The following is a 20,722-nucleotide window of genomic DNA, read 5'->3' as shown; positions in this document are numbered from 1 at the left end:
TTTAAAAAAAGAGGAGAGACTAATATTACAACGGTTTTCCTTCCCCCAGTGCACCCAACCTTTGAGACTTGCTTCACCCTCTCTAGGAGCCTGATATAGAAAGGGAATCTCATTGATCACTTGATTTCAGAATCAGTCTGGTTACGCTAACTTCTGTCAAATATCAACCACAAAATCAAATGGATTTATTCAGTAGAAGTTTTTTTTAATTAATTAATTTTTGGCTGCGTTTGGTCTTTGTTGCTGCGCACGGGCTTTCTTTGGTTGCATTGAGCCTGGGCTTCTCTCCACTGTGGTGCGTGGGCTTCTCATTGCAGTGGCTTCTCTTGTTGCAGAGCACGGGCTCTAGGCGCACGGGCTTCAGTAGTTGTGGCACACGGGCTTGGTAGTTGTGGCTTGTGGACTCTAGAGCGCAGGCTCAGTAGTTGTGGTGCACAGGCTTAATTGCTCTGTGGCATGTGGGATCTTCCCAGGCCAGGGCTCGAACCCGTGTCCCCTGAATTGACAGGTGGATTCTTAACCACTGCACCACCAGGGAAGCCCTATTCAGTAGAAGTTTATTTCTTGTTTGAATAAAGTCTCAACGGTGGTGAGAGAAGGGAAGAGGCTCTACTCCACACAGTCATCCGGGGACCCATTCTAGATGTCAGTGCTCAGAAAAAAGGCCCCAGATAAGGGAGAAGAGAGAGCATGGAAATGTGCAGGAAAGGCTTTCCATGGGGGCTGATTCCCAGAACACATGCCACTGTGTGTCTACAGCGCAGTCACTGTGAACTGCAAGGATGCAGGGAAATGTGCTCTAGGTGGTGCCCAGAAGGAAAATAAGATGTGTTTTGGTGAACACAGAAATCTCTGCTCCAAATTTTTGACGTCGGGCTTTCTTAAAGTTCCTCCTCAGTTAATGCTTACTCCTTCAGAGTATTCTTTGATGGCTGCTTCTTTTGACAGCCTCCTCGAAACATTGATTACCTAGAGGATAGCCTGGACCCTCTGCTCTTTGCTTACAGCTTTTAATTATAGTTTTGAAATTTTTTTCTGAATCACACATCGTGTCTTTCTTTCCTTTCTTCCCTCCCTCCCCTCCCTCCTTCCCTCCCTCCCTCCCTCCCTTCCTTCATTCCTTCCTTCCTTCTTTCCTTCCTCCCTCCCTTCCTTCCTTCCTTCCTTCCTTCCTCTTTTTCTTCCCTCTTTTTTAAATGTCTGTCTTACATGTAGAAGGCTTGCTCAAATATTTGGAAGAGTAAGTTACTAAAAACCAGTTGGATTCTGTATGTGCATGGACCATTAACTGGGAGCCTGTCTGTAAGGTAGTCTGTCAGAAAACAAACATAACCGTGTATGTTTATGTATGTGCATCTGTGTGTATGCACACAGTGTATGTATACGTGTGCATTTAGGAAGGGGGGTTTTGTGGGCTTCCATCATACTTGGAAAGAAATGGAACAAATGTGGTAAGAATGGGAGTCTCATCCTCCTATACATAGACATTTTCTAATCCTCCTCTTTCAAGTATGGCTGCTTTCCATCTACTATACCTGTAAGGGAAATCACCCTGGCCATTTTAAACGGAGGGAATTTAACACAGCAAGTTTTATGTTTAGAAAAAGACATTGGGAAGATTGGAGAAGAAGTTCCAGGTAGGGTTCTCAAAAATTATCCCCAGAAAAACGCTCTAGAACTGGCCTGTGAAAGGACCCACAATCACTGTCATGCTTAAGAAAGTCAGGAATCAGGGAATTGTAACTGGCTCTGTTGATCCCAGGAATAATCTCTCTTACCAGCATTCCTGGGATCAGGAAACCAGAGCCCAGAGAATATATTGCGATATCAAGAAGCAGGAATCAAGAGGCCACCTCACTGTTGATTCTAGAACAAACCATACCTGCTAGACAAACATGGCAAATTTGTATGATCTGCTGCTTGTCTTTTGACACTCACACAGCTAGTGACTGCCCATGGAACCTTGTTAACAGTCTTGGAGAATCCCTACTCCTCCTTGCTGATGTGTATCATCAGAGGTGAAGAAGCAGTGTAAGTGTGGCCTTTACATTGAACCTCAACTGCAAGGGAGTCTAGCAGAGGTAGTTTCTAGTTTCTCAGCTTCTGAAATGCAAGATAGTATGGTACTAACCAAACCCTTCTTTAACTCTCTGTGATCTACATAGTTTCCTGGTTAAACTTTTCTAGAACAGGCTGAGGAAGGGGATTTGAGGTTCTAATTGCTCTCCTATCCTGAAGAATTCCACCAATCTTCTTATTTTCAACTCCCTACCTCACCTGTAAATTTTGCAGTAAATAGTTCCTCTGATATTTAAGCCTTCCTAGAGTTTTCCAGAGGAATAAATTGTTCTTATTGGCCTCACCCTTCAGGCACTTGGTGTCCAGTTTCCCAGTCCTCCTACCTCCTTCATGTGCTTTCTAGCTTCCAAAAGTTATTGACTACACTTGCACTTGCTGCTTGCTAGTTTATCTCTTGATAGCATTAGTAGGGAGAGAGAGTTTTAATTATGTGACCCTTATTTAGTGGGGCTTTAAGAGAAAATAGAGATAAATGTGCTCAACAAAACAAGTTTAATCTAAAATATACTCACAGGGGTTCCCTGGTGGCGCAGTGGTTAAGAATCCGCCTGCCAATGTAGGGAACACGGGTTCGAGCCCTGGTCCGGGAAGATCCCACACGCGCAACAGCGAAGACCCAATGCAGCCAAAAATAAATAAATAAATAAATAAATAATACACTCACAACTTTCCCTATCTTTTTCCAAGGTGACTTATTTTTAGTCCCCTGGTCGTAAATATCATACACATGCCAATAACTCCTAAATTCGTATTTTCACCCCTGAGTTCACCACAGAATTTCTGATTCATATATCCCACTGTTTACTTGGCATGCCCTTTTGAATATTTAAGAGATATAATGGATATAAACTGCACCAAAATAGAATTCTTGATTATGTTCTCTTCTTGCCTGTTTTACTTCCTAACATCTAAAAGATGTACAGATAATTAAGGAGGTATAAACTCCAGCTCTTTTTTTTTTTTTTAATTTATTTATTTATGGCTGTGTTAGGTCTTCATTTCTGTGCGAGAGCTTTCTCTAGTTGTGGCAAGCGGGGGCCACTCTTCATCGCGGTGCGCGGGCCTCTCACTGTCGCAGCCTTTCTTGTTGCGGAGCACAGGCTCCAGACGCGCAGGCTCAGTAATTGCGGCTCACGGCCCCAGCTGCTCCGCGGCATGTGGGATCCTCCCAGACCAGGGCTCGAACCCGTGTCCCCTGCATCGGCAGGCAGACTCTCAACCACTGCGCCACCAGGGAAGCCCCCAGCTCTTTTGATAAGACGAAAACTCACTCATTACTCAGTATGAATCTTCCTATTTCCCAATGGGAACAATATTCATTGTCTTTCAGCTTTAGCTATTGATTTTAGTGTTTCAAGATTCCTCATATCCACTCTTCAAAACACACACACACACACACACGAACACACACCATAAACATTTTGCTTTTGCTTGTCTTTCTCAAGGTAAAAGAAGTCTTTCACATTTATCAAATAAGTCACAATCCTGTAGATAATTCAGAATCTTTACAAGTTACTATTATATATTTTTAGTTAAAAATCTAATTTATTTATTTGTTTTAAAGATTCATTTTTCATTTATTTAACTGTCGAGGATGGTTTGGGATTTTTTTTTAAATTTTTGTTGGAGTATAGTTGATTTACAATGTTGTGTTAGTTTCTGCTGCACAGCAAAGTGAATCAGTTATACATATACATATATCCACTCTTTTTTAGATTCTTTTCCCATATAGGTCATTACAGAGTATTGAGTCGAGTTCCCTGTGCTATACAGTAGGTCCATATTAATTATCTATTTTATATACAGTAGTGTGTATATGTCAATCCCAATAAAAACAGTGTTTGATGCCACGAAGTAGGTGGCAATGCCTTAACCATATGCATATTGTCAGGCCCAAGGGCCTTTCCATCCTTGTCAAGGGGAATGCTAACCTTCTCTCCTTTCATACAACACTAAAATCTAATTTTAAAACAAGTTTGTTTTTTTTATCTTCTGTTCAATGTTGCAGAATGATTCCTAGATTTATAATGAGGACATGTGTTTTATTGCTCTAATTTATTTTGCTTCTGATTTCCTTGGGAATGAGACTTTGGGTTACAAGCCTCAAGTAAATATTGTGTAATTATTTTTTATTACATAAAATCATACCATCAATAAACAGGATTCACATTTTAAAAATATGCTTAGAGTCAGAAAAAAATCCAAAAATGATATATTTTAGAGGTTAGGTATACTTGTAATTAAGATATAAATTTAATAATTTAAATATAATGTAGATATATTAAGGAGCATAACATAAATTCATATTTTGGAAAGAATGTTTTAACTAGATGTTAAAATTACCTAGATGTTAAAGATGTTGTATAAGTAAGTTTGGTTAGAATTTCTTCATGTTACTAAAAAACAAAATAAAAAGTACTAAAATATTACAGGAAGAAAATCAAGTCAAATTAATAGTCAAGGTTATAACATGTTTAATATTTTATCTGAAAATGATGGCTATCTAATTCAAATGGTGTGTGTTTAGCAGGGCCACATCAATTTTCTCTAAAATTCTAATTAAAATTCTTCTGCAGACATGGGAGGAGGGAGACAGAATTTTCAAACTATGGAAAATAAAAATTGGCAAAACACCTACTGGTAAAATCTTGGAAGATTTGACAGTAATGATAAGGCAGACAGATAAAGATTGAGAATAATCTTCCAAGACTTGAGCACAAAGTGCGCTTTGAGTCTGCTTTTTGAAACGAAGTGTACCTGAAACAGGTAGGAGAATGTTGAGTACCTCCCTCACCATATATTATCAGGCTTAAATACACAGGGTAAGCACTCTCCTGTGTTTCTCACCTATGGAAATAATTTTAAATCCAGGCAAAGAATAACAGGCCCATTAGATAACTAAGGGAATAGTCAGGTAAACTGGTGGTTTATTCTGGGAGTACAGTCTCTTGAGAAGAGTCAGGCATGTGCCTTCAGGAAAAACTTTGATAGCAATGCATGCTAGGAAATGACAGTTTTTCATTTACTATACCTATCCAGAGGACTGGGGTGTCATGCACTGGGAAATGAGGCTCATTGGAGATAAGACTCTCAGAAGTTCCATTAGAGCAGGATCTTGTTTTCTTCACTGACCCAGTGCCTCAAACAGTGCCTCCTACATAGTAATTATTGACTATATGGATACAGAGAATTGACAGGAAATGTGGTCTTTAGCTTCATGCCACTGTAAATCTTAAAGTAAATCTAAAGGATATGGGACAAAACATACAATCATTATCATAATTATTATAAGCACCATAATGTAGTATAATTATATCTAATATTCATAGAGCTCTGTACTTAGTGCCAGACATTCTGCTAACATTATTTTATGTTCTGCATATGACAACCCTGAGGCTTAGGCAATAGCATTATCCTCATTTGAAACAGACTTGCCAGCGGTTACTAGAAGTAGCAGACCTAGGGCTTGAACTGAGGAATTGGCTCCATAACCCAAGCTCTTGTTTGCACTAAAAACAAGGTCATCTGGTGGCAGATACTGCTCTTTGAATATTTTTCTCCTCCATTATAGTGTAATAGAACCCCCAGCCTTTCTTTTGGCATACAGTTGCCAGAAATAAAGCCAACTTTTGACTGGCTCTGTTAAAGGTGGGTGTAGTCATATGAATATGTTCTATCCGATGTAATGACGTGGAAGTGATATGTACAGTACTAGAAACCTTAAGGGAAGAGATTGCAGAAAATATTCTTCTTTGCTCCTTCCTTCTTTCCAGCGGTAGCTCTGTAGTTGCAGCCTCGGCAGCTGCTATCTTCCCTGGTTAAGAGTTCCTTTCCCCTTAAGCAAGTCTCCCAAGGGAAAGACAAAGTTAGTGTATTGTCTTTCTACCCAAGGCTATTGTTTTGTAAATAAATGATATAACTTCTTTGAAAAAAAAAAAAAAAAAAAGGGATAAGAAGGGTTTAGGAGCCAGTATGTGTAAGATCAGCTTTTAGGCTTAAAAACTATGTCTAGGCAAAAATACTTAGCTATGGTTTCTTGTATATGGAACCAAGCAAACAAATCAAATGGCTTCTAAAAGGGGCATTGAAGGTAGCAAAAAATTACAAAAATTTGTGAAAATTCATCCTTTAAAATCAACCTGTGGGGCTCCCAAATCTGCACCATCTGTAACTTTGGACACTCTAAGGGCATCTTTAGTTGGGGCCATGGAGGATAATGGACAGGGGACAACCTCTTAAGGACAGAGACTGGGACTACAGATGACAAAGGAGTTTTTCCCAGAAAGTAGAATCAGGGGCTGCCAGCTGGACAAGCTTACGAACTTACCCTACCACCAGGCTGCTAATTGCTTATTATTTGGAAAATTGTATTGTGATTACCCTTATGATTTTCCACCATTTTATAAATAACTAGGCCATTGGAAGTCATATCACAGCTTGATGGAAAGAAAGGAACATCCCTAGACATCCTGGGCTTGAAGTTGGGTACAGTATTTGGATGCAACTTCGGAATTGCTTGTTTGGGGGTGAAAGTCAGTATGTTCCATATGCAAGGATGGGTGTTCATGGATGTATTGTGTCAGAGACTGATGATTCTTCCCTAGTTTCAATTTATTTTTATTTACTAATAGGATCTTTGAATATAAATTGGGCACATGATTACCTAGCTGGTATTTTCTAGCGTACCCTGAACCTAAATGTTGCAATGTGACAATGTTCTGGTCATGGTCAATGTCATATAAGTAGCGGTAGTATGTATAACTTCTGAAAGGTCGTAACAAAGGTAGTATGTATAACTTCTAAAAAGTCTTAGCAAAAGTCCCAATGTTATCTTTTTCTGTTGGGTTCAGTGCCAATGTGATAGTTGGAATTAGCACAACCATCTTGGACTGTGAAGTAGAAAGCTGGTGCGGAGAATCCTAGGTCCCTGATGATATTGAAGCCAGCATACCTGTCTTAGAATGCCTTTGTTACGTGAGAGAGATAAACTGCTATCTTTTTTAAGCCTGTAAAAACCACTGTTATTTGGAGTTTTTAAAAAAATTTCTATCCAAACTTTGTCCTACCAATTCATGTTGAATGACAGTTTAATGAAAGAGACTCATCTTGATAAACCCTGGGAAAATGTGAAGTCAATCATTAGGAAATGTATAAAAAGAAAGATATATGAGTAATTTTGGATGCAAAGAACTAAATTAATTCACTATTTTTAAATACTGTGTACTAAATGATCAGAGGAACTTCTTTTCTGGGAACACACCTAGAAATACTGGTAGAGGCAGAAAAATTCATCTTCCTAAATACATAACTGAGCTGATGTGAAAGAAAAGAAATTCTTCAGAAGTGACACACTTTAAATCCATTGGGGCAAAGAGACTCTTGGGGTTACCGTGACACATTTGCTCATTCCTGTTGGAACCACTGAAAGTCCACATTCACAGTGGGCTGACTAGATTCAAAAAAAAAAAAAAAAAAGAAAGAACTCTACAAAGGGCAATAGTGTGATCTATAATTATGTTGGCCTTGAATAGAATGGAAAAATATTTCATTTGAAAACCTCTAAAGAAACGCCTACTCTTACTTGGATTTAGGGCAATTCACATTACCTATGTGGCCAGAAAACGTCCAAATTAAAAAATATATCTTAATTGTCCCCATGTTTAAGTGCTTTTAGAGAATTAGCAAAAGAAAACTAAAACTTCTTTAGGGGATGCATTTTAATTGCAGACCTGAAAATTTTTCTAAATAAAGTGGTAAGAAACTTAATCTCACTATCAAAAATCTTTAAATATATCAGGGAAAAAATGATCATAAACAAAACTAACAAAATATACTATCACAGATAAGAAAAATTTTTATGTAATGAATATAATGGTGACTTTTTTGTTGTTAAACTACAAAAAAAAAGAAAATCAAGATTATGCTTAAAAAATAAATATGTATCAATGTGACCAGGCATATTTGATTAAAATCAAACAGAACTTTAAGAAATTAAAAATGTAAGAATTAATTTTAAAAAATCAATCAATGGATGGGGTAAGCCAAAGGTAAGTAGGAGAGAGTAAACTGGATGACACATCTGAAAAAAAAGAAAACCCGAAATAGGAGATAGAGAAAAGGCTGGGAAATGTGAAGGAGAGTAAATCTGGAATAGAGAAGAGAGCAAGAAATATTTTGGTATAAAATGCAAAATATACATATAAAAGATATACAAAAGCCAAAAGAAGAGGATAGAAAGGATGGAAGAGCCGGAATTTTGGAAATGTAGAACAGCCGATACTAGTCCAGTATTGTTGAAAGGCACAGGTCCTTAGTTTCAGGAAGCCTGATGAGTCCCAAACAGGAATAACAAACACAGGTCTATACCCAGAGACATAAAAATGAAACTCAGAAGATATTCAAATCAAAGAGAAGATTTTAGAAGTCGCCAGAAAAAAGGGCTAAACTGCCTACAAAGGCAGGGCAATTAGTGTGATAATTTCTTGTTGCTTAGTAATAACAAAGGCAGCCAGAAGACAGTGGGATGCTAACTGTGCATTATGAGAGAAATTGTCCTCCACTTAGAATCTTATACCCAGGCACACTATCTTTCAGAAACAATAAAGACTTTAATGAAAAGTTTATTAGTAAAAGATCCTCTCTAAAGGAACTTTTAAAGATTTGCTTAAAACAGAAATTTTTTCTTTTAGGAGAAGTGTTTTAAAGAAGGAAAGTACGGAGTGAAAAAATGGTGAGCTAACAAAATGCTATTCTTGGTGTAAATCTAAAACAAAAGTGATGGTTTCAGTTTTTGATGTAACATTTTCTTAAAATTAGTAGAGCCATACTAATAAAGTTTAAAGAAAAAGATTAACATTCAAGGGTTTAATCACAGTTTTTAAATGTATAAAGTTAAAGAAAGGTGTTTTAATATATAACATATTTTTAACCCTACGAAAAAAAAATTTAGCAAGTATAGGTAAGAATGAGAAAGCCAGGGTATAAAAAGGTGATCTATGTGTACTTAAATCATTTAAAATAGAGATTGTTATGAGAAGGCAAATGTACAATTTTTCCCTGTAGAAGTTTTCTATAATGCAAAAGTATATGGGATAATAAATGTGAATAAAACATTTTAAAAAGAAGTAACAGGTGGGATGAAAGCAATAGGGATTGAGGGAAAACTTGATATTTACCTAATTAGCTGGAATATAAAGCATGTTTTACATTTGACTCTAAATTGTAAAAAAAATTCAGATAATAAATACTTCTGAAAATGTAAAATATAATTATTAATAGAAACAAAACACCCTGTAAATACACTCTAGAAACAGGAGAAGTTGAAAGCTAAGAATTATGTCACAGGAAAATTATAAAGCAATAGAAGCAAAATAATAAATAGAACAAAAGAGAATGCAATAAATAAAATCAAATATATCTAATGTATCACTTACAAGGTCTGGCTACCATATAAATAAAGAATTCTTTAATATTGCTGCTCTTTAATTCATTCACCCCATGATGATTTGCTTATTTAAGAATTTTTTCACAAAATTGCTAAGTAAATTAAAAGTGGGAATTATTAAAATATTTATATTTATATATCAATCATAGAATCTGAATGATTAATAAGATTTTTGATATTGGTATTTATAAATATATATATAACTGACACATATATTTATATTGATGTCATTCTGTCCTACATATGCAGACATTGGTTCCAAATATTAAAAAATAATTTAAAATATTTCCATAGAGAAATATCAGTTGATTCCAACAATAAACATTGAGCAAGTCACCAGATATTAACATAACATTAAATCTAGGAATCAGGTACAAATGACAAAAAGATCTCAACAAAATTATAAAATGCATAAGAACATTAAAACAAGAATTGTTCAGAATCTATAGAGAGAATTATCAAGTTTTGCTGAGCAATATAATAATTTAATAAATGAAAGACTATTTAACTTTCCTAGGATTTGATGAAATTTTGATTAAACTAGCAGTGTTTTCTTTTTCTTTACAAAATAATTATCATATCTATTTGGACCAATAAATAAAATAGAATAAGAAAAATTTTTTAATTCAAATTGCCTTCCCAGACATCAAGTCCTATTAACAGGAAGAGTAAAATAATTAGGTGCCAAATGTATTTCAAGAAGAGAAAGTGTTACACAGATCTTCAAAATATATAGTTCTAATCTGTAATAAAATAGCATCTCAAATCTATGTGTGAGATTGCATTATTGATTTTATGAAATTGGGAAAATATAGACTAAATTTAATAGTCTAATTCCTCTCATATAATTTACTCAAATAAATATTGGATGAACTAAATACTTATTACATGTAAACAGAGAAACCATAAGCATATAGAGGGAAATATAAATGTGGTGGGGAAGAACTGTGAAGCATGAATTCAAAGGCAGAAAATATTGAAAGTATATATGGAGATTAAACTCCACTAACTGAAAACCTTCAAAGTTGGCAGGGTTGTGCCACAAATTCAAACACATGTTAAAATTAAGAAAAAATTTTAAACATCTGTGTAATAAAAAGAAATGGATGTACTTGTTGACTATCATTGCAGCACTATTTACAATAGCCAGGACATGGAAGCAACCTAAGTGTCCATCGACAGATGAATGGATAAAGAAGATGTGGCACATATATACAATGGAATATTACTCAGCCATAAAAAGAAACAAAATTGAGTTATTTGTACTGAGGTGGATGGACCTAGAGTCTGTCATACAAAGTGAAGTAAGTCAGAAAGAGAAAAATACCGTATGCTAACACATATATATGGAATCTAAAAAAAAAAAAAAAAAAAAAATTCTGATGAACCTAGGGGCAGGACAGGAATAAAGACACAGACATAGAGAATGGACTTGAGGACACGGGGAGGGGGAAGGGTAAGCTGGGACGAAGTGAGAGGGTAGCATTGACATATATACACTACCAAATGTAAAATAGATAGCTTGTGGGAAGCAGCTGCATAGCACAGGGAGATCAGCTCGGTGATTTGTGTCCACCTAGAGGGGTGGGAAAGGGAGGGTGGGAGGGAGATGCAAGAGGGAAAGGATATGGGGATATATGTATACATATAGCTGACTCGCTTTGTTACACAGCAGAAGCTAACACAACATTGTAAAGCAATTATACTCCAATAAAGATATTTTTTAAAAAACCACTTACACATAGTAATAAAGAAAACCACAAATAAAAAATAAGAAAATAAATGATTCATAATTACATGGAGATGTTCCAGTTCAAAAGTAAGCAAAAGATAAATTAAAAATGTAAGTGGGATTTTAGCAGAAATGAAAAAATTTGAAAATTATCTGTATTGATGAGAGAATATATAAAATCCCTTAAACTATATATATGTATGTATACAATATACAAATATATATTGCTGTAGGAATTATAATGGTATATATTTGAGCAATTTGATAATAAAAGTCAAAACACTTGGGCAGCAAACGTTATTTTACATTTGATTGCCACTCTTCTAATAATGAGTGAATGTAATAATGAGCAATAAAAGATTTTATGAATCTTACCTCTCTTACTGGCTATAACTAGCCACAATTTTATTGTCCATAACATGAGAATAATGATAGTATTTTCCTCTTATGTATTGCATTTACTGATATAGAAAGAAATTACCTTGTTATAAAATCAGAAAATACCTAATTGTATGTATACAGGTTCCTGTTTATGTACATTAAATATAGAAAATGGGTGGATACAAACAAAATTTATCCCTGATTGGATAATATGATTTTTTTTACTATAATGAACTCATATTAATTGTGTAAGTAAATATAAAATGAAACCAACAATTGTCTCTAGGAATATTGAAGCAGAAAGTGTACTTTCCCACTCAAGTGAGTATAATCAAATGATAGTACCTTTTACTGACCAACTTCATAACATGTTCCTTATTGTAATTTCTACATATTGAGAGATTACTCCAAGTCTATTTTATGGATCTAAGTCAAATCAGATATGATGACATCCTTCTCTTTCTATCTGTATGCTTCTCTACCCTGTGTTATTCTATTGGAATAAATGTTCCTCACAGTTTATTGCTCTTAAGTGTAATGTAAACCCTAGTCTATCATCTTTCAGAGAGGGTGTGACTTTCTCTATTCATTAATTCTCCCTTTTCTAGCTTCTTACCATGTTTTCACATTTCCCTGAACTCTTGATTATTCTCTACTCTGATGCTAATAGATTTAGTGGCTGCCTCCTTTTTTCAGCTCATCCATTAACAAACCAAAATATTTAACCAAAACATTAAAGCATTTAGATAACTTCCGCCAGCTGAGTTATCAGGTGATAAAAGTGTTCAGATAGAGAAAAAGAATTTTGGTGATCATGACTTGAGTCTTTTTAGCTGCACCATTTAAAATACCACATCTCCTTGGTGAAAAATAATATATTGCATGTTTGGAGAAGTCGTATATGTGTGATACTGTATGTTGCAATTCTATCCACATTATACTCAAAAGAAGAAAAGAAGGGTTATAAATTAAGAGTCATGTAAAGTAGCTACAACAGCAGTTACTTGCCATTTATTAAATTTGTTTAATAAACAATGTTTTAATAGACACGAAGTTATACAACTGTAGTGAAACAATACAACATAGAACTAAGGTTTTTATTGTACCTATATATCCTAACATTTGACTTTCAACTGTATAAAAACATCTGTCATATGCTGTCTAATAAAACTCAGCATACTAATACCAAAATTTTAGTCAAGGTCCCTGTGGTTAGATGGTGATATATTTCATCAAATATTTTTATGCAGGTGGCGTGATATGTGAGATTGTTTTAATAACAATGTATAAATAGCAGTTTAAATACAAAATGTTGTTGCTTAAGAATTGGAATGGCAAGATAGAATCTAGGATTTCTTCAACTAGGGAAGAAAAATATAATAATAAAATCAGAGTACAGCCACAAAAGGAACTCAATTTTTTAACTATGTAAGGCAAATTCTTTTTAATTTCCCACTAGTAAAATAAAAGAGTTGAAGCATGAACTGTTATCAGGATGCTTGCTGAGATTTTTCTTTTTTAATGAACTCTTTTGATTCACATTGCCACAAAGGGTGGGGAAAAAAAGAAGTTGGATTAAGCACCATTTCCAGCTTTCTGCTCCTATTTCTTTATAGATGTCTGCTTACCTTCCTGGGTTTGGATCTCAAGAGATGATGCTACATTTACTTCTAAAAGAAAATGTTACCAACAATTCCACGTTTTTGAGCAACACTATCACAGCACATAGACCCCTGACACTTTTGTCAGTGTAGCCATTCAGTGTGCAAGTCAATGGCCTTAAAAAAAACCCGTAAGTCCCTAATTAACTGACTGTGAACTGTAGGTAGTAAACATTTGACAAAAGGCAACCATCAAATTTAAACTCCTAGACCATTGCTTATTAGGTCTTTATGATTTGTTCATTTAATTTTAGTAAAAATATTTTTGAAGATGCAAGTAATTTTATGAAAAAGTATGGTTTTGGAGTAATTTAATTTTGAAGAGAAAATTACATCTGTCCATTGAATTTCATGTTGAGTTAATTCAGAAACAATTTATGAATTATCCAGCTGTTTTAAAGTTGTTCTAAATAGTTTATTTACTCACCTTGAAACTCTTAGTTATAAACTAAATTTTGTCTCACTAATGGGTATTTTGAATGGAACTGAGACTTAACAATTCATGTTTGCTTCTTTACCTTCAACTAGAGCCTGTCTAAATTAAATGAATTGTAAAAAGATCTTCAAATTGAAACAATAGTATATACTCTAATAGAAATAATAGTTACCTATATTTAATGTCAACCAAATAATATCTGTGCTTATTATTAGATAACAAAATCTGCACATAATACAAAAAGATCTTCCTATTTTTAATATATTTGCATAATTTCTAACTAGTTGGTTCTCAAAGCTCTAAGAGGAAAATCCATATTTTAGGCTCAATATTGTATATAATATTTTAATTCAGAAAATGTATCAACTTCTTTGTACCACCTACATTCTAGAAGATAAAACACATAAAAGACTCTAGTTTAAAATTTTTTAGGTTTATTATATAAGTTTATTATGTGAAGAAAAAGGATCATTTTTTCTTCTTATTGATATGGTCTGAATTTTCTCTAATTAGTGTAAAATAACATACCTATATATTTCTTTTAATTTGTAGTTTGCTTTGTTTGTTTTTGTATTTTTATTCTCAGTGAATTATGCCTGGTCAGATTGGTTAGACGAATTTTTGTGGTTCTTACTTTAAATGTTGCATATTATCACTCAGTGATTTTATGACTGCAGCAGTGCATCAAGGGCACTAACCCACCCTTTCAAAGACAAACAATCTGACTGCATTGGAATAATAAAAACAATAAGGAGACATCAAGAACAATAATGATATCTAACATTTATTGTGAAAAAATCTCCAAAGTCTTCAATTAGCTAAACAGGAGCTGTATTTTAGTGAGCTGTTTCATTGTGGGTTTACTATGTTCCAGGAACTATGCTAGAAACTTGAACTTTAGTAAATCTTTTAAACCTCATAGCAATGCCGTGAGGAGGATACTATCATTATCAACCTTCTGTCTTTTCTGCTCTGGTTGCCGAAGGATCACTCCATTCAGCAGCCCTTGATAAGGTCAGGAGAGAACAGTTAGTCACCAAGAAAGAGAAGCTCCAGCCGTCTCTCCCCTCTTGTGTCTTCCTTCCTTTCCTCTGTCTTTCTCATTCTTTTCCCTTCCTGTTTATCTTTCTTGCGGGAAAGTGAGTCTGAGCCATTATGCCCTTCAGAAATACAAAAGTAGCAAAATTAATACTAAAGTTGACTTCACTGCTCTCCAAAGTAGGTTTTCTTCTTATCATTTCATGTCAAGGAATACTTTGGCATTTTGGAACAGAGCCTTCGTCTGCCATATCTTCTCTTAGCATTTTTGTCTTTGTCTTTTATGATGAGCAAATTTTGATTCTAGGCCAGATTGTACTGTTAGACGTGGATTATTTTTTTATTTGAATACTGTTTCCACACTACTTTCCTTCCCCCACCCCCCACACAGCATGCAGGAATCTTAATTCCCCAAGGAGGGTTCGGATCCACACCCCCAGCCCCTGCAGTGGAAACCCAGAGTCTTAACCACTGGACCACCAGGGAAGTCCCTGATTTGACTTACATTTATGAGCACCTAATACTTTCTAAGCACAGTGTCAGTTCCTGTTCACTGGAGAGGCCATGGTGCAAAGCCAGTAACATTGTTTCCCCCACAAGCCTTAGAGATTCTGTTGAACTCATCCTGTGAACTGAGATAAATTGTGGGAACAAAGGAGCATCTAACAAAACACATTAACCCAGACTAGAGGATTTAGGGGACTCCTTGTTGTTGAGCTGAGATAGAGTGAAGGAATTGAGAAGAGCTTTCCAGACAGCAGGGAAAAAAGATTTTGCATTTTCTATACCTGCAGCCTCTCTTTTAAAGTATATATTTATCTAACCTTTATGATCTCACAGGTTGCAAGCTAGTTCTTTAAAGCTGGCGTGAATATATGTGAAGCATACCATCAGTTCTGTTCACACTCCCCTCTCAAGCTACAACTCTTAAAATTCTAGCTACTCAACTCTGTGGGTTAAACTCAAACATGCATGCATGCACATAGACACACAGATAAAATAATGGAGGTACTTCTAAGGAAGAAGTGAAGGGTTAACTGAATTACTAGGTTATGCTGCAAAACAAGTTATTACTTACTGTGTTCTGAATTTTATTGTTTTATATTAAGAAGTATGGCTGTATTAGGAAGAAATGTTGAATTCCTTAATTGAGAATATAAATCTGCCTCCACAAGAGAAATAGATATGACAGGTTTCTTTATAGCTATCCATTGTTAAATTATAAGATATATTTGTCATTTATCACTTATGCTCGATCTTTGTGTCTTTGCTGATTTAAGTAATCATGGATTTCAGCTTTTTCTCTTACATATTCTCTCTCTCATATTCTATACTTTTAAATCTGAGACATCAAAATCACTCTCAGTTTTTGTCATGACAAAATCATTTTGGGAAAATAGATTCATGAACATATTATCAAAGAGAGGTTATACTTTCCATTGCTTAATCTCTGTTTCATGCTTTGGAAATGCAAAAATGGAATAGGAAATGGACATTGTCTTCCCCCAACCCAAACCAGCACAACCTCTCAGTGAAACAAAGCCTTGTTAATGTCGACAGATGAGTGGGTAAGCAGACTGCATTTATAAAAGTGCTTCTAGTAATCAGTGGGCAAACCAGTTTTAAACTGGGACTGAAGCCAACACACATATCTTTTTTTTTTTTTTTTTTTTTTTTTGGCTCTTTAAATGTTTGACAAGCGAAGTACTGTAATGTCATGAGAGAGATGGTTCTTGTCATATTTCCAAATTGGCTGGGTAGAAAGCACTTCCAGAAGGTTTTAATTCTATCAAGATCCCACTATAAATTCAAGACCCAGACTACCCAACTTGTCTCTCTGCTTTTCTGTTTTGTTGTCATTGGTTTTTGTTTTTATGATGGCCAAAACATCCCTGTCAAATGTGATAATTTTGGAAAAACATATTTTAAAGTAGCCATACAAAACAGTTTGTGTATTACCTTTGGCATCCATAACAACAACATTTCATCTTAAAATCTTGCATGCCCTTTAATAGGATTCGTATGGGTTTAAGTAAATGAGCTATATGCAGAGATGTAAAAAAAACCAAAATATGTTATATTTCCTTAAAACAAAAAAAGTTGAGTTTTGAAGGAAAGAAAAAGATAGGTGAATTTTGAAGAGAAGTAGAGAATTTTGGTGTAAAGAGTAAGCCCTTGGGGGCTTCCCTGGTGGCGCAGTGGTTGAGAATCTGCCTGCCAATGCAGGGGACACGGGTTCGAGCCCTGGTCTGGGAAGATCCCACATGCCACGGAGCAACTGGGCCCGTGAGCCACAATTACTGAGCCTGCGCGTCTGGAGCCTGTGCTCCGCAACAGGAGAGGCCGCGATGGTGAGAGGCCCGCGCACCGCGATGAAGAGTGGTCCCCACTTGCCACAACTAGAGAAAGCCCTCGCACAGAAACGAAGACCCAACACAGTCATAAATAAATAAATAAATAAATAAAGAACGTGAATTTCTTTAAAAAAAAAAAAAAAAAAAAGAATAAGCCCTTGGACAATAGGCAGATCTGTGTTCAAATATTTTTTCTGCCACTTATGAGCTATATGACTTAGAAGCAATTTAGAAATTTTTTTCTTGGGACTTTAGCCCCTCATGTTTAAACTGAGATCAATAATATCAACTTCTAAATGTTCTGTGATAGAGACGATTAAATGAGCATACAAAAAATACAGCTGTTGAATGCAGTATTTGTTTCAACTGTATTTTTTCTGCTGCTGCTGCTGTTGTTTTCATTATTTTTCATGAAGCCATCCCAAATTTAAGGTATGGGTGTTACCTCCAAGTTCTAGATAATGACTAACCTGTGATGTCAAACATCTTTCTGTCAAATTGCATTTCCAATTATATGAATGTTAATACATTAGAAGGAATGAAGCACTAAAGAACAGATAATCACAGAACAAAGAACAGATCAAAAACACAATAGATTGCAATTTTTATTGAAGTGTAGTTGATTTACAATGTTGTATTAGTTTTAGGTGTACAGCAGAGTGATTCAGTTTTATATATATATATTTATATGTATATAAATATATATATATTTATGTGTATATAAATATATATATTTATGTATATATAAATATATATATAAATGTATAAGTGATTCATATAATACATTCTCTTTTAGATTCTTTTCCATTATAGGTTATTACAAGATACTGAGTATAGTTCCCTGTGCTATACAGTAGGTCCTTGTTGTTTATGTATTTTATATATAGTATTGTGTATATGTTAATCCCAAACTCCTAATTTATCCCTCCCTCCCTTTTCCCTTTGGTAACCATAAGTTTCTGTTTATGGGTTTATTTCTGTTTTGTAAATAAGTTCATTTGTATCAATTTTTTTAGATTCCACATACAAGTAATATCCTATGATATTTGTCTTTCTCTGGCTTACTTCACTTAGTATGATAATATCTAGGTCCATCCATGTTGCTGGAAATGACATTATTTCATTCTTTTTATGGCTGAGTAGTGTTCCATTATATATATTATATGATATATATATGATATATATATATATATCACATCTTCTTTATCCATTCATCTATCAATGGACATTTAGGTTGCTTCCATGTCTTGTTTATTGTAAATAGTGCTGCAGTGAACACTGGGGTGCATGTATCTTTTCAAATTAGAGTTTTCTCCAGATATATGCCCAGGATTGGGATTGCTGGATCATATGGTAAATAATGTGGTGAGTCATCATGGCCAAATTTTTATTGACTAGAGTCTGCCCTTATCATAAGAAAATATATTACATTCATCCTATGGTCCCTGGACCAAGAAAGGAAATACAACTTGTATTATTTTAACTATCTTTTCCTCAATATAAATTTTACCATTATGGATAAAAGCATTCTAAAATGGCACTTAAAAGAACTCTGAGTTCATTTTGGAAGTATGTTTGACTAATAGAAAAGTAGGAATTAAACTCTTAGTTAAATTGGAAAAAATGAACTCTCTTCATTTCATGCCTGTATCTATTAGGGTCTGGTAAAGTGACATAAAATAAATAATGTACTGCAGGCTTGAGACCTTACACAATTATGGGAGAAGTAGGGGAAATCAAGCTCTGAGTGGGAGTGGCTGGTGGAGCAGAGAACATCCACCAACGAGGAATGACAGAGGGAGCTGCAGAAGTCTCTGAAGGGCTGTGATCTCCGCTTTTGCTGATGGGCAGCCCTGAATTAAATTCATCAAGGCAGGCCATTTCCAGGTAGCGTAAGGGAGGAAATCAGGAACAAACTGAGACCTGCAAAAATAAATTGTAATCTTCGAGGGAAATCAGGAACCCACAGGCACAATTTGAAACCCCTGTCTGTCTCTCACTGCATCTAACCCCAACCATATAGGTGACCTGAAGAAGAAGCTGCTGCCTTTCAGAGTTGCACACACACCTGGCCCAAAGCTCGGAAAAGTGTAACGAGGAGATCCAATGGGAAGTAGAGGAATGAGGGCATGGCTGTCCCATGTCACCAACGTGAGCCAGCCAATCAGCAACAACGTGTGGGATTTTGCCTGTAGTGTAAGGCCTACTGCTTCACTCCTGCCTTCCAAATCTGCTAATTTCTCTTGTGGGCAACACTTAACCCAGAACCGTATAAGGAAGGGAATCTAGAAAATGTAGCTTCTGTTTAGCAAAATTGACACAGTAAAAAACCACATCAATGCCTTAAAGATAAAGCCAGTAAATTCTGTTGATTTTACTCTACCAAATTGAGCAACTCAATCAAGAAAAGACATGTTAATCATCAGAGCTGTACTTGAATATATCTGATACACATTTGAGGTTCCTATTGTTTCTTGCTGGGCATTCTTGTTTCTCCTGCGCTATACTCATATCAGAAACTTCCTCAGAGATACTGTGAAGTTAGAAGCACATGGGGCTGGAATCTCTGAGCTCTACTGTTATGTGTGTAACATTAGGTAAGCTAATTGGTTCCAGTTTCCTAATCTATAAAACAGAAATATAGCATCCCTTGAATCTTTAAAATGTTGTTTGGTTTTTTATTGTAATTCATCACAGCTGAGCAGATTTAATCTCTGTGTTTTGGTCCTGATGTTCCTGTTTTCTTCCTCATCCACATGCTGGAAACTAGTTCTCCATCCTTCCCATCTCACAAATTTCAGGTCACATCTTTTTATATCTAACCAAACTACAAATTCTTGTGGAAAGAAACATGCTTTTATTATTTTATGTCTGACCTTACATATTACGGAGACAGAAGGAATGTTCTCTTAACAGAAGTTTATGAAACTAGCAGAAGCCTCTGTGGGAATCTTTGTCCTGTACTTTAATAGTAAATACACACATAGTTATGTTCTGCTTTCATTTGTGCTTGCTTGCAACTTTGCAAGTATTTAAAACTCTTTTTCCAAGGTGTCAGCATTTATAAGGATCATTGGGTTCTTCCAATAGCATCATTACATTCTTGAGCTTTTGAACAGTATCTTCTAATTTTACTTTATTTTTCCATTTTGATTTCCTTTGATCCCATGTTGATACAGAATTAATGGTTGACACACTCGTCTTTCTCTTTTTATTTACTTCAAATACTAATTGTATGCAACTAAAGGATTGATTTCCTAGGAGGGTATTCCCATGTTTTTAACAATTACCTGCACTTTCTCCATTTTACAATGTTCCTTGGTACTTAATATTGTTATCTCATTCCAATTCTTAGAAATAGATAAAGAAAAATGTTTCTCAGGGTTTGCTTAACCTAGTCATTAGTTTAGTTAAGCTCAGCATTTAGGAAGACTATTAAGGATTTGTTTTCAATTATAGAAAGAATCAAATTTTAAAATATTCTATTATTTTAAATAATCCTTAAATTTTCACAGTTAACAATATTATCCCCTTGGTTATACAATCCTTCGAATGCTAGTTTCACTCTTTTGTTGGCTTATGTAACATATTCAGCAT

The 20,722-nt window shown here is 35.1% G+C and overlaps 1 non-coding gene across 1 annotated transcript; it reads right to left on the bottom strand.

The window, feature by feature from the left end:
• Positions 1–3,907: 3,907 nt before the first annotated feature.
• Positions 3,908–4,032, bottom strand: LOC132351380 (U6atac minor spliceosomal RNA). The gene has a single exon (XR_009498314.1). It is a non-coding gene; the product is annotated as a U6atac minor spliceosomal RNA (small nuclear RNA).
• Positions 4,033–20,722: the final 16,690 nt, after the last annotated feature.

This window comes from Balaenoptera ricei, chromosome 16 (genome assembly GCF_028023285.1).
Source record: "Balaenoptera ricei isolate mBalRic1 chromosome 16, mBalRic1.hap2, whole genome shotgun sequence".
Classification (NCBI taxonomy): domain Eukaryota; kingdom Metazoa; phylum Chordata; class Mammalia; order Artiodactyla; family Balaenopteridae; genus Balaenoptera; species Balaenoptera ricei.
Note: the sequence above shows the minus strand (reverse complement) of the source record. Positions and strands in the feature narration are given on the sequence as shown.